Consider the following 13,394-nt stretch of genomic DNA (forward strand, 5'->3'; position numbering starts at 1 on the left):
ATGCCTAATGAAAATAAAGATATTAAGTCATTTGCTACAGCAAACGCCATCCAAGTTAGAATTAATGAGAATATAAGATTGATGGCCGAATTGCGTGCTAGGTGGGAGAAAGAAGAAAATGCTAAAGATAATAATATAGCTAAAGTTTGGACTATTACCATGATACGCGTACAGCACGCGTCCGTTGGAACCCCAAGAGGAAGGTGTGATGCGTACAGGAACCCGATGGAGATGAGAACGAGTTCGAAGACTTTCTGAATGATTTAGTGACATTGAGGTATGGCGGATGGCACCTTCGTACGAGATGAGGAGGGGGAAGAACCGGTGCAGAATTTGATCTACGAGAGTGCCCGTGGTACGGAACCCGATGGAGATGAGAACGAGTTCGAAGACTTTCTGAATGATTTCGGCGAGGGACTTGAGTCTGAACAAGTTTTGAAACAGTGGAGCTTGATATTCCTAGAGGTGACGATGAGAGGACACTGGCTGATGTCAAGCACGGTTTCTCCCTATGGCCGAAGAAGTACATCGTCCTTTTGCAAAGGCTACCGACTCCTACACATGAGCATCAAATGCCATTGACTCCTCCTGGTAGCAGTCCTCGTGAGTAGCCAAGTCCACACCTATTGTTGGAGAAGATAATTTGAAAGTATATATTACTGAATTCTATAAGAAATTATTTGGGGCACCGGCATATACAACTATCTCGTTAGTAGAGAATGATTTGCATGGTATTACGCAAATTTCACAGGCTGAGAATGAGATTCTGACAGCTCCTTTTACTGAAGAGGAGGTGTTTGAGGCAATCTCACAAATGGAACTCAATAAAGCTCCTGGTCCGGATGGTTTTCCGGCAGAGTTTTATCAGAAATTTTGGGAAGTAATAAAAGTTGATTTGATGGCGCTATTCTCGCAGTTTAGCAAAGGGGAGTTGCCCTTATACAAACTGAATTTTGGTGTCATAACATTACTTCCCAAGAAAGAGGATGCAGTACAGATACAACAGTATAGACCTATTTGCCTACTGAATGTATGTTTTAAAAAATTTACGAAGGTTGGTACAAACCGCATCTCGGGGATTGCCCCAAGAGTGATAAAACCAACACAATCGACTTTTATGCCGGGGAGGAATATTTTGGCAGGAGTGGTCATTCTACACGAAACAATCCATGAGTTACATACTAAAAAAATGGATGGAGTCCTGTTTAAAATTGATTTTGAAAAGGCTTATGATAAAGTGAAATAGCCCTTTTTGCAACAGACACCGAGGATGAAGGGTTTTTCTCCTGAATGGGGCCAATTAATACAACAATTTGTTCAAGGAGGAAGTGTTGGTGTCAAGGTTAATGATGACATTGGTCATTATTTCCAGACAAAAAAAGGATTGCGGCAAGGGGACCCTTTGTCTCCAATACTTTTTAATATTGTAGTGGACATGCTTGCTATCTTAATTGAGAGGGCGAAGGAGGATGGCCAAGTAGGAGGACTCATACCCCATCTAGTTGAGGGTGGTCTCTCCATATTACAATATGCCGATGACACAGTTCATTTTTTAGAACATGACTTCCAAAAAGCGGTTAATATGAAATTAATATTGTGTCTGTTTGAGGAACTATCAGGACTTAAGATTAATTTTCATAAAAGTGAAATTTTTGTTTTGGAAAGGCCAAGGAAGAGGAGGATCAGTACAAATATATCTTTGGATGTGATGCTGGGTCATTCCCATTCAGATACTTGGGTATTCCAATTCATTTCAGGAAACTAAGAAATTCTGATTGGTATCCAGTTGAGACCCGATTTGAAAGCAAATTGGGATGCTGGAAAGGGAAGTTACTATCCTATGGTGATAGGTTAGTCCTTATCAATTCAGTTTTATCAAGTTTGCCTATGTTCATGTTATCTTTCCTACAAATACCTATTGGGGTAAGGAAACGTCTGGATTTCTATAGATCTCGTTTCTTTTGGCAATCCGATGAAAATAAAAGGAAATATAGACTTACGAAATGGAATATTGTGTGCCGCCCTAAGGATCAGGGGGGCTCGGGATTGAAGTCCTCGAGATTAAAAATAAATGTCTGCTAAGTAAATGGCTCTCCAAACTTCTTAATGAAGAAGGGGTGTGGCAAGAGCTACTTCAAAATAAATATTTACTACATAAGACTTTATCCGAGGTGCAAGAGAAACCTACTGATTCTCCCTTTTGGAAGGGTTTGATGGAGGTTAAAGGGGAGTTCTTTTCTAGAGGTTCTTTCAGAGTGGGAAATGGTCTGAATACCCGCTTCTGGGAGGATACGTGGTTAGGAAAAACTCCTTTAGCACAACAGTATTCGTCTTTATATAATATTGTACACCATAGGAATGTAACGGTTGCCCACGTTTTAGCTCAAACTCCACTCAATATTACTTTCCGTAGAGTGTTGAGGGGGAATAAGTGGAATTCATGGGTAAATCTATGTCGCAAATTGATGAGGGTAATTTTGAATGGAGATAATGATCGTTTTGTTTGGGATTTGACATCCACAGGGTTATTTACGGTTAAGTCTATGTATGAGGATCTTATGAATGACCATACTCCTTTTTTGCGGAAATATCTTTGGAAAGTTAAGATTCCTCTTAAGATAAAGATATTCATGTGGTTTTTGAGTAACAAAGTCCTATTAACCAAAGATAATTTAACAAAGAGACATTGGAATGGGTGTACGAAATGTGTTTTCTGTGGGGATCAGGAGACTATCCAACATCTGTTTCTGGAATGTCCTTTAGCTAAACTTCTTTGGCGCACAATTAATTTCACTTATGATCTTCCACCTCCTTTAAATATTACTAATTTGTTTGGTAATTGGTTAAATGGAGTAGATAGAAAATCTAAGGCTTTGATTCGTATCGGGGTTTCCGCCTTATGCTGGTCTATATGGAGGGTCAGAAATGATATTATCTTTAACAGGAAAAAAACTTTTCATTTTTTACAGGTTATCCATATGGTGGCACATTGGGTTCAGCTTTGGTCTCTCATTTCGCCGGAGGGACAGCGGGATGCTATGGCTACTGGATGCACACGGCTCCTGATGATCGCTCAGGATATCTTGTGCCAGGCTGGTTGGCGGCATACTAGGAGGCTTTGTTGATGAGTTCCCCTTTTTTATCACGTTTTCTGTGCTTTGGTTGATTTTTGTATCAATCAATGTTGGCGTCTCATTTGTAAACTTTAACTATACTCCGAACCTTATTAATAATAAAGGGACGTGTGCATCATCATGATGCAGAAGCCGGGGAATATCCCCATTTCGAAAAAAACCTACCTGAGAGGGACCCCAGCGTGAGTCCACCATCTCGAGATCCTCCGCGTAAGACATCGTCCGTTAAGCAGAATGGTACGCCGTCTAGGAAGAGATCTAGAAAGGAGAAACCACAGCCGCCCATTGAGAAGTTACCTTGGGAAAAAAGTGTCGAGGAAAACAGGGAAGCCATTGAGGCCGAGGTGAAAAAAAAATTTGCACCAAAAGTGCCAGAGATACCTTTCGAGAAGACACTAGATTCGGTGAAATTTGTGCGTACCATTGAGAATCTACATGACCCTGTACCATCGCCGCCATCTGACTATAGGCGTTCTATTGAAAGGTCGTATGACAAGATGATCGAGGCGACAAAACCCGTTGATACGTCCAAAACGTATCTACTTTCCCGAACACTTTTGCTATTGTTTTGCCTCTAATTTGTGTATTTTGGATACAACTAACACGGACTAACGCTGTTTTCAGCAGAATTGCCCTGGTGTCTCATTTTTGTGCAGAAAATCAACTTTCAGGAAAATCCCCGGAGTTTATCCCAATGGGCCTATTTTCATCGATGAGGGACGGAGCTAGAAGGACAGAAGGAGGCGGGCCACGAGGCGCCAACCCCATAAGGCGGCGCGGTGGGCCCCTGGGCCGCGCCGCCCTATGGTGGCGACGCCTCGGGCAGCCCCAGGTGCTCCCCTTTGGACTACTTAAGGTCTTCGACCTAAAAACGCACGGGGGTTAGACGAAATTGCCAGAAGCCATCCAGAACACCACCGCCATCGCGAAACTCCGTCTCGGGACCAGAAGCTCCGTTCTGGCACTCCGCCGGGACGGGGAATTGGAGGAGATCATCGCCACCATCACCACCGATGCCTCTCCATCGACCAGCCATGTTTCCTCCATCCATGTGTGAGTAATTCCCCCGCTGTAGGCTGAAGAGGATGGTAGGGATTGGATGATATTGGTCATGTGATAGCATAAGTTTGTTAGGGCATAGTGCCTAGTGTCCGTAATTGGTACTTTGATGATATTGTTGCAACTTGTTATGCTTAATGCTTGTCACTAGGGCCCGAGTGCCATGGTCTCAGATCTGAACATGTTATTGTTTCATGATGATATTTATTGTTTTATGATCTTACCTGCAAGTTGTATACACTTCTGCATTTCATAAAATAATTCGTATTATTTAAAAAAATCGCCCGACATCTTTGGGCAACGTAGCGTTGCAAGATTTACGGTTGTCACGGTTAAGTTGTATAGCTCATTCCTGCCCTTCTGCCTTTCAATCCACTATGCCATTTATGTGCGAGATTTTTTTAAATAATACAAATTAATTATTTAAATCGGATAGCTGACCAATTGGCCTCCTACAAACCAATTGGCCTGCTACAAACCAATTGGCTGCTATCCGATTCTTTGCATGGATGTATTTTGCTTCGTGTGGAAAGGCCGGCCCGACTCTGCCGCCTGCGCGTGGAAAGAAGCGTCTGCGCCGCGCGTCGAAATGAAAGGAGCGGGGCGTCTGCTGAGCATCTGCGCCTCGCCATGCAGTCGGCCTGCTACGGTCCGATCGGACTGCTGCCGACCGACAGGGTGCTGTCGGCTGGTCGGCCGCAGCAGGCACCTGCAATTGGCCTGCTACGGTCCGATCGGCCCGCCCCAGTCCGATGGGCCCGCCCTAGTCCGATCGGCCTGCCCCACTCCGCCCGAGTCACACTTTTGTAATTATTTGAAAACGCGTGGTAGTCCTCGAATTAAATAATTAATTCGTATTATTTTTAAAAAAATCGCCCATTTATGTCACGATGAAGATGGCCCAGTTGTCAAATGCTCAGCGCCTTGCTAGTTAAAGTTCTGGTTTCCAACTGGAGAATAGTGGATCCTTGCTCTTTTCCATGCATGTCATGCTTTGTTTTCGGCAGGTTAGAAATATGCAGGCTTTCAGTTAGGCAGTTAATTATTGGTTCTTTCACATACCAAGTTAGTGAGAGTGATTAGTTGCGTAACTAGGGGTGTGTTTGGTAGGTCGGGTATACTCAGAAAATCTCCTCCCAACCTAGAATTTTGGATCATCCAGTGTTTGTTAGGTCGGGTCAGCCTATCTGGGCAGTGCCCACCTCATACCGAAAACGGCCTTCGGCCCTGCCCGATTGCGAAGCCCGAATCGAGCTTCTCACCTCAGCTCGGTTGAGCTCGTCCGGAAAGCGAGACCGTGTGGCCCTGAAAAAATCTCCGCGCATCCCACTCTCGTGAACCGTCTCACCTCCACCCCATACCGCCGAGCCAGAAACCCCCGCTCCTCTCTCCTTCTCACGCATCGCCGTTGCCGTCGTCCCGAGCTCGCCGGCTCCCTCGACTCCCCTGGCTCCCCTGAGACCCGCTGGAAGGTAGATCGAGGCCGCCTCCCGACGCTCCTCCCCTGGACGGCCGCGAACTCGCAGATCGAGCCGGCATGGAGCTGTCGAGATCCACCTCGGCGCCCATCGGTCAAGGCTAACCGGGCCATCCCTCGACCTCACGCGTCGGCCTCTTTCTCCGACGGCCGTCCATCTCCATCTCCCCTGCACAGGACTAGAACCAAAGCAGAAGCCAGCTCGCCCCGCCAGATCGTGCGGCTCCCTTTTGTGCATCACCAGCAAGAAACAGCTCCCAAGGTAGTAGCACAACACCCACTTCCTGCTATTACTTTGTGGTCAGTAGTATGATATAGTACTCTATTATTGTGTTGTAGCTATGTATTCTAGTTCTGAAATTTGTTGGAAACATGTGTAGGATCATAAAGGGGATAGAATTTCTAAACACACCCCTTCTAAACAATGAATATATGGAAGCTTGCTTTGCTAATAAGCTAGCCACGGGTAAGTTTGTAATGGGGTCTAATGAGGCTTTGGGGAAACCCATTCAGGTAGAGTGTTCAGGAAAGTCTATTGATATGGAGAGTGGTGAAACAAATGGAGAAGGGTTTGTGGAAGCTCAAGCTGCATTTGGAATTGGTGGTGAAGGTATGTATGCAACTACTCCTTCACCTTCTTCTGGCTCAAATAAGAAGAGAAAAGGGGCTTCTATGTTGAGCGACGAAGACTCAGTTCAGGTTAGCAACATGTCTGATGCATTACGTGTTGTGGCTGGTGCTATCAATAACACTTACCATGCCGAAACACACCCTGATTTGGGCAAAACTATCATGGACCTTTCTGGTTTTGAAATGGATCATAAGTTGGATGTTCTAGATTATCTGACAGAGCATAAGGGTAAAGGCCTGAATTTCATGAAAATGGAAGATGTCGTCCGTGAAGCCGCATTCAAGCGTATCATAGCAAAGAATCCTGATCTTCTTTGACTTGGTGTTGGTTGATGCAATTTGGAAAAATATATATCTATTTTGTAATGCTAATTAGAACATCATGTATGTAGACTTTGTAATATTGACTTGCTATGGAGCACGTATGTACTTTGGATTATGCATTCAATCATCTTTGGTTTAATTATTTTTATGGTATTAAAATGCATTATTTGGTGCTGCAAATTTACTTAACATGCATTTAAAGTTATGATGTATACTTTCTGAAATATGTATTCATTTGATGGTAATCTCACCAACTCAGGGAGGAGGTGACCACATCTAACTCAGATGCAGCCTACCAAACAACCTCTCAGCTCAACACATCTCAACAGACACAGTCTAACAAACAATATCTTAGCTCAACATATCTCAACAGCCCCAGCCTACCAAACACATGCTAAAATCTCACCTCAACATAGCTAAGGTCAGCATTGCTAAGATGAGATAGCAAATCTGAGTATCCCCGGGCTATCAAACACACCCTAGGTGTCCGAAAAATATTTACCTAACACAAATTACACAATCATTTTGGTGTACCTATTGCTTGCATAATAATTTCCTCTCATTATTCCTTAGTTTGGGTGTGCATTTAAAATTCTTCAGCACTCACGACAAACTTGAGTAAAGTACTGCAACAACTTGTTCTTGGTCTGTAATCATCCGTCTGAATAAGTGTACGTTTAGCTTTTAGATAAGTCAAACTAAATTAAATTTGACCATATTTTAGGAAAAGAGCAACAATTAGGATATTAAATTAGTATTACTAAGTCCATCTTAAAATACTATTGTTTTAGTATATAGTAATTTAATGTCATATATGTTTCTATTTTTTGTTTAAAAAATTGATTAATTTTTAAAAAAAATTACCGTCAAACAAAAGACAAACATAAGCTAATTCGTGGACGAATAGAGTACATTATATCAGGGGAAAGAACATAAATGCTATTTCCTGTACGGTGCTCTGCAAGCTGCCTAACTATACCTAACTGATGCGACCTTCTTGGAGCGTTACTTCCAGAGCTTACACTTGTTGTCAAATACACATTAATAAGTGATCATATTTATTGTGAGTTCGTGATATTCTTCCCAGCACATGGATGAAACCAAGAGAGGATGCTCACGGGGGACGTACATACAAACGTTCGCGACATCTACAAGTCAGAAAAATGAGGTGTTGCTCTCAACAACAATTCTATATAATTAGGAAGTTTATTTCCACTACCATATTTCTCTAAACATGTAGCTATGCCCTCTCAGCCGTTCTGCCTAGTTAGCCAATTACTATTGTTCAGTTTTTCAGAACTCACACATACGTATCAATGACATTAATTTTTTTAAACACATATAAAGCATCATGGCCCGGCTTTATAAATAAAGCGCTCACTGCAAACGGTTCACAATCATCATACAAACCACTCACACCGTCAAAGCATATAGCTGTCCGACCCAACCCAAGTCCAGGAGACAAACTGACACCGATAGTTAGTGATGAACGGATACAAGCCCACACACACCCAACCAAACTAGTTAGAGAAGAGAGCAAGTCCATGGTCGAGCGTCCGCTCGGGGTCCTCCGCTACTCAGCGAGCAACCTCGCGTCGAGTCTCCTGATGTCGTCCACCGCCACTTCTAGCATCGTCCGGTCCCTCTGACCAGAACCCTCCAGCACTGCATATGGATCAATATTCGGTAAAAGACATCAGCTGGGTTTTCGATCATCTTTCCTTCAATAGTTAGTTTGTTTCGGATGATCCGCAAGGCCCAACATTGAGCTGCGAACGTAAACCAAACTAGCTTACAAAGGGGACCATATAGGCCCTGAGCGATTGCAATGAACTCCCCCGGTCCATCGGGGTTCCAGTCACAATGTAGGAGTTCCCTAACTCCAGCCCACATCAGTTTAGCGATGGGACATGAGAAGAAGATGTGGTTGCAATCTTCAATCTCCAGGCAAAGTGGGCACCTCCCATCCGAAGGTCCTTGTCGCTTGGCAATCTGCTCACAAGAGGGAAGACGACCCCGGATCAATTGCCACAAGAACACCTTGTCCTTGGGGGGAACCCTGGTGTGCCAAACTTCTTTGAAGCAGGTGACTGCCGCTCCCTGCATCAGTCCAAGGTAGACCGATTTGGACGTGAAGTTCCCGAATGCGTCGAGTGACCAGGAAACCTTGTCATCTTCAATCCCTGGTTGCTAGCCCGTGACTTCTCGGCACAGGTTATCCCACTTGACAGCTGCCAAACCAAACCGTCTCCTAAACTCGAGCCTCCAAACTTCGGGATTCCCTTCCCATGGTCTAGCATCAAACACTGAGATCAATGGATCAGTGCAACAACTAAATAGGCCAGGAAATCTGGCCATGAAGGGTCCCCTACCCGTCCACTAGTCCAACCAAAACCTGGTGCGTCTCCCATTGTGCACCTCGTGTTTGGCTCCCAACTTGAAGTACTATTTGATCTTTTGTATGGAATTCCAGAATTGGGAGCCCCGAGTTGGAACCCTACCATCAAAAAGGTCCCGGCCCACTAGGTATTTTGCACGAATGATGTCTGCCCACAGACCATCCGCGTCTTGGTAGAGTTTCCAAATCCATTTGAGCAGCAATGCGATGTTCATAAGTTTGGTGTTAAGGATTCACAATCCCCCAAACGTCTTAGGTTTGCACACCATAGCCTAGTCTACAATGTGATATTTACGTTTGTTGCCCACTCCCTCCCAAAAGAAGCGGGCTCTCGGTTTTTCCATGGTCTTATGGGTGTTGTCGAAAAGCATATAGAGGCTCATGGCAAACAGAGGTAGGCTCGACAAGAAAGAATTGGTCAGCTCTAATCTGCCTGTCGAGGCCAAGAATAGTCCCTACCAAGGATCAACCCTATGCCCAATCTTCTCAGGCAGGAAGTTCTAGTTCGCTACCCTTAGCGCTTCATGATTCATCCGAGAAATCAATGACATTAATCAACTGAAAGAAATTGGGACAAAATAGTAGCGACCAAAATGTTGTCGCTATCAGCCCATGTGTTTATCGATTCTCTTCTGGAATGAGGTCTGCACACAACAACTCTTAGACTTCAGCACCTACTAACGCCACAACTTCTCTTCGTGATTCCTCCGAGAAATCTAACGATGTGGAATCAGTTCCAATTAACAACGTCTACTAGCCCTCGTAATCTCTTCTGGAATGAGGTCATTATACTCTTCCTATCCCCCCATAATCACCGCATTAACAACCTGTAAACGTGGGCCTTTCAATTCCAATTGATTGGACGTTGTAGTGCTGCCTAAGCATTACATAATACTTCCCTTATCTTCCGTCCCTGCATCTCCACACCGTCTTCTTTTTGTGAAATTCCATTGATCTATTAATAATCATTAACAACGATACAAAGAGACCCAAAAGGAATAAAAAATACAAATAGATCATTGATCTACCGGGAACAACATTGCTTTCTCATGGCAGCTCCAAGGTGCGCCTCATGGTATCGGCTTCATGGTTCCCGTTTTATAGAGAGAATTCCTTATTTGTTTCTAGTTGAAATTTGACTTCCTTTCTTGGCTCCGAAAAAAATTCTTCCCTTTTTGACACTAAATCTTCCTTTGATTCGCCCTCTAGTGCAATTTGAGCACCAACGGTGTTAACTAGATACCTAAGATGACGATTTTGTCCCTGTGCAATATGTGACCAAAATAGTAGAAGTGCCATGATATTGGTCAAGGTTATTGGACTAAATTAAGAATCGAACATTTGGTCACAGTACCGATTTGAAATGTACTAGTAACACGTGCAAACTGTGGTTGACACTATACCGTTCTTTTGTTTTGTTTTGCCAAGGAATTAATACAGAGGACATGAAGCTGTGAGCGTGTGTACTCTATGAATCTCGATTACTGAATGCAGTTATGTGGCTGTGTGAGCCTGGTCGGCAGCAATTCGCCGACCGTCCGGTGAATGGCGTGGCCACTGTCAGCAGCACGGCGAAGCACCGGCGGGAGGACGCGGGCGCGCGCCACAGCCATCGCTCTCGCGTGTGCTGTGGTCTGGCAGGCCGACGAGACGCCGACGGGGCAGATCGCCGCAGCTAGGGGTCTATGCTGCCGCCGCCGGTTCCGTTTCGTCGAGAGGGCCGGAGGGGAGTTTTTTTTTTTTTTGATGATAACCACCCCACTTTAGATTAACTCAAAACTCCAGAATTACAATCTGCCCCGTGAGGCTGCTAAACAAGAACTCAGGACTATCATTCAGCCAAACTCGTGAGACACCATGAGCACATGCAAACCTTGCACATTCATGAGCCACAGAGTTTGCTGAACGACGAATAAATAAAATCTCAAACGAACTAAACTGTTTGGAAATATCACTAATCTCACTAATGATAGGAGAAATCACCGCTCGGTGGTTCCCTCTCTCCATCCTTAGCCGGACAAGCTCTGAGCTGTCGGTCTCCGCAACGATCTTGTCAAAATGTTGTGTCCTTGCCTCCACAATTGCATCTCGCAGAGCGAGAGCTTCAATGATGAGCGGGTCATAGATGCCATGGTACAACTTGCACCACGCACTCTTGAACCCGTTCGAATCCCGAGCAACTCCACCAGCCAAAGCAATGCCATCATATGACCTAATCGCCCCATCGAAATTCAGTTTAATAACTCCCAGGGAAGTCCATGCCAGGTACAAGGCGGCCTGGTGGTTGCAACTTTCTTCTTCTTCAGACCATCCAGCATAGCTAGTGTCACCACAATACTATCCACTGTTGCATCTGGATTATAGCCTGCATCATCATGGCTCCATTTGTTTCACGAGTCCCAAATAGCAGCCATTATTGATATAGTCAGCGTCTTGTCTAAACCCTCAAATATAGGTTCACTGAGTATGTCTTCTGCCCACGTTATAGGGTTCAAACATGGCAATTTCAGGTTGAAAGCGTCATTCGCCGTAGTACAGAAGATCTGTGCGTGCGAACACTCCACCAAAGCATGCATTAAGGTCTCGGATGTTGCCACTAGTAGAAAACCTCTCATCAATACCGGTTCCAGAGTGCCATTTGCACCGGTTGAGCAACCGGTATAAAACTTCCGGCACTAAAGCCCCCCCTTTCGTACCGGTTGCTTACGAACCGGTATAAAAGGGGCCTCCACGTGGGCCACCAGGAGAGCTCAGGGCCAAGGAGCTTTGGTACCGGTTGGTAATACGAACCGGTACCAAAGGTTGCCACCCGCGGCAGGGAATATGCATGAATCTCTGCCGCGGCAGAGAATTCAGGTTTTAGGGTTTTTGGAGGGGTTTAGGGATATCGGTTTGTTTCATATCGCGTCGATGCACCAGAAACGCGTTTGGGTTTAGGTAGTACATGAAGATCAAGATGATGCATAGCAAGTTGGTGCATATAATATAACACACATGTAACTGCATAAGATCGCAAATTAAGTAGCACTATGCATGAAGATCGATCTTCATACATAGTGGTACTCTCCGAGGCGTACTCTATATATGTCTATTACATGTAGCATAGTGGTACTCTTCGAGTCAACTATATATGTAACATGTACATCTTCATTCATAGCGGAACTCTGCGAATGGTGGTATGACGTCCCGAAGGAAAAATCCTGCCAATTCCTCGCCTATTGCTATGAAGCGGTCATCGATTGAGAGCTTGTTCCGCTTTCTTGCCAACTATAAAAGAATAAGATACAAATGAATACATGAGCTATGTGTGTGTGTATATATATGTTGGAGATATGCCCAAGAGGCAATAATAAAAGTGGTTATTATATATCTTTGTGTTTATGATAAATGTTTATATACCATGCCATAATTGTATTAACCGAAACATTGATACATGTGTGTTATGTAAACAACAATGAGTCCCTAGTAAGCCTCTTGTATAACTAGCTTGTTGATTAATAGATGATCATAGTTTCATGATCATGAACATTGGATGTTATTAATAACAAGGTTATGTCATTATGTGAATGATGTAATGGACACACCCAATTAAGCGTAGCATAAGATCACGTCATTAAGTTATTTGCTATAAGCTTTCGATACATAGTTACCTAGTCCTTTCGACCATGAGATCATGTAAATCACTTATACCGGAAAGGTACTTTGATTACATCAAACGCCAGTGCGTAAATGGGTGGTTATAAAGGTGGGATTAAGTATCTGGAAAGTATGAGTTGAGGCATATGGATCAACAATGGGATTTGTCCATCCCGATGACGATAGATATACTCTGGGCCTTCTCGGTGGAATGTCGTCTATATTAGCTTGCAAGCATATGAATGGTTCATAAGAGACCACATACCAAGGTACGAGTAAAGAGTACTTGTCAGGAGACGAGGTTAAACAAGGTATAGAGATACCGATGATCAAACCTCGGACAAGTAAAATATCCCGTGACAAAGGGAATCGGTATCGTATGTGAATGGTTCATTCGATCACTAAGTCATCGTTGAATATGTGGGAGCCATTATGGATCTCCAGATCCCGCTATTGGTTATTGGTTGGAGATAGGTCTCAACCATGTCCACATAGTTCATGAACCGTAGGGTGACACACTTAAGCTTTGATGTCGTATTAGTAGATATTGAATATGGAATGGAGTTCGAAGTTTTGTTTAGAGTCTCGGATGGGATCCAGGACATCATGAGGAGTTCCGGAATGGTCCAGAGAATAAGATTCATATATAGGAATTCATTTTATAAGTTTGAAAATGATCCGGTGCATTTATGGAAGGTTCTAGAAGGTTCTAGAAAAGTCCGGAAGAAATCACTAT

The sequence above is a fragment of the Lolium perenne genome, chromosome 4 (genome assembly GCF_019359855.2).
Source record: "Lolium perenne isolate Kyuss_39 chromosome 4, Kyuss_2.0, whole genome shotgun sequence".
Lineage (NCBI taxonomy): Eukaryota > Viridiplantae > Streptophyta > Magnoliopsida > Poales > Poaceae > Lolium > Lolium perenne.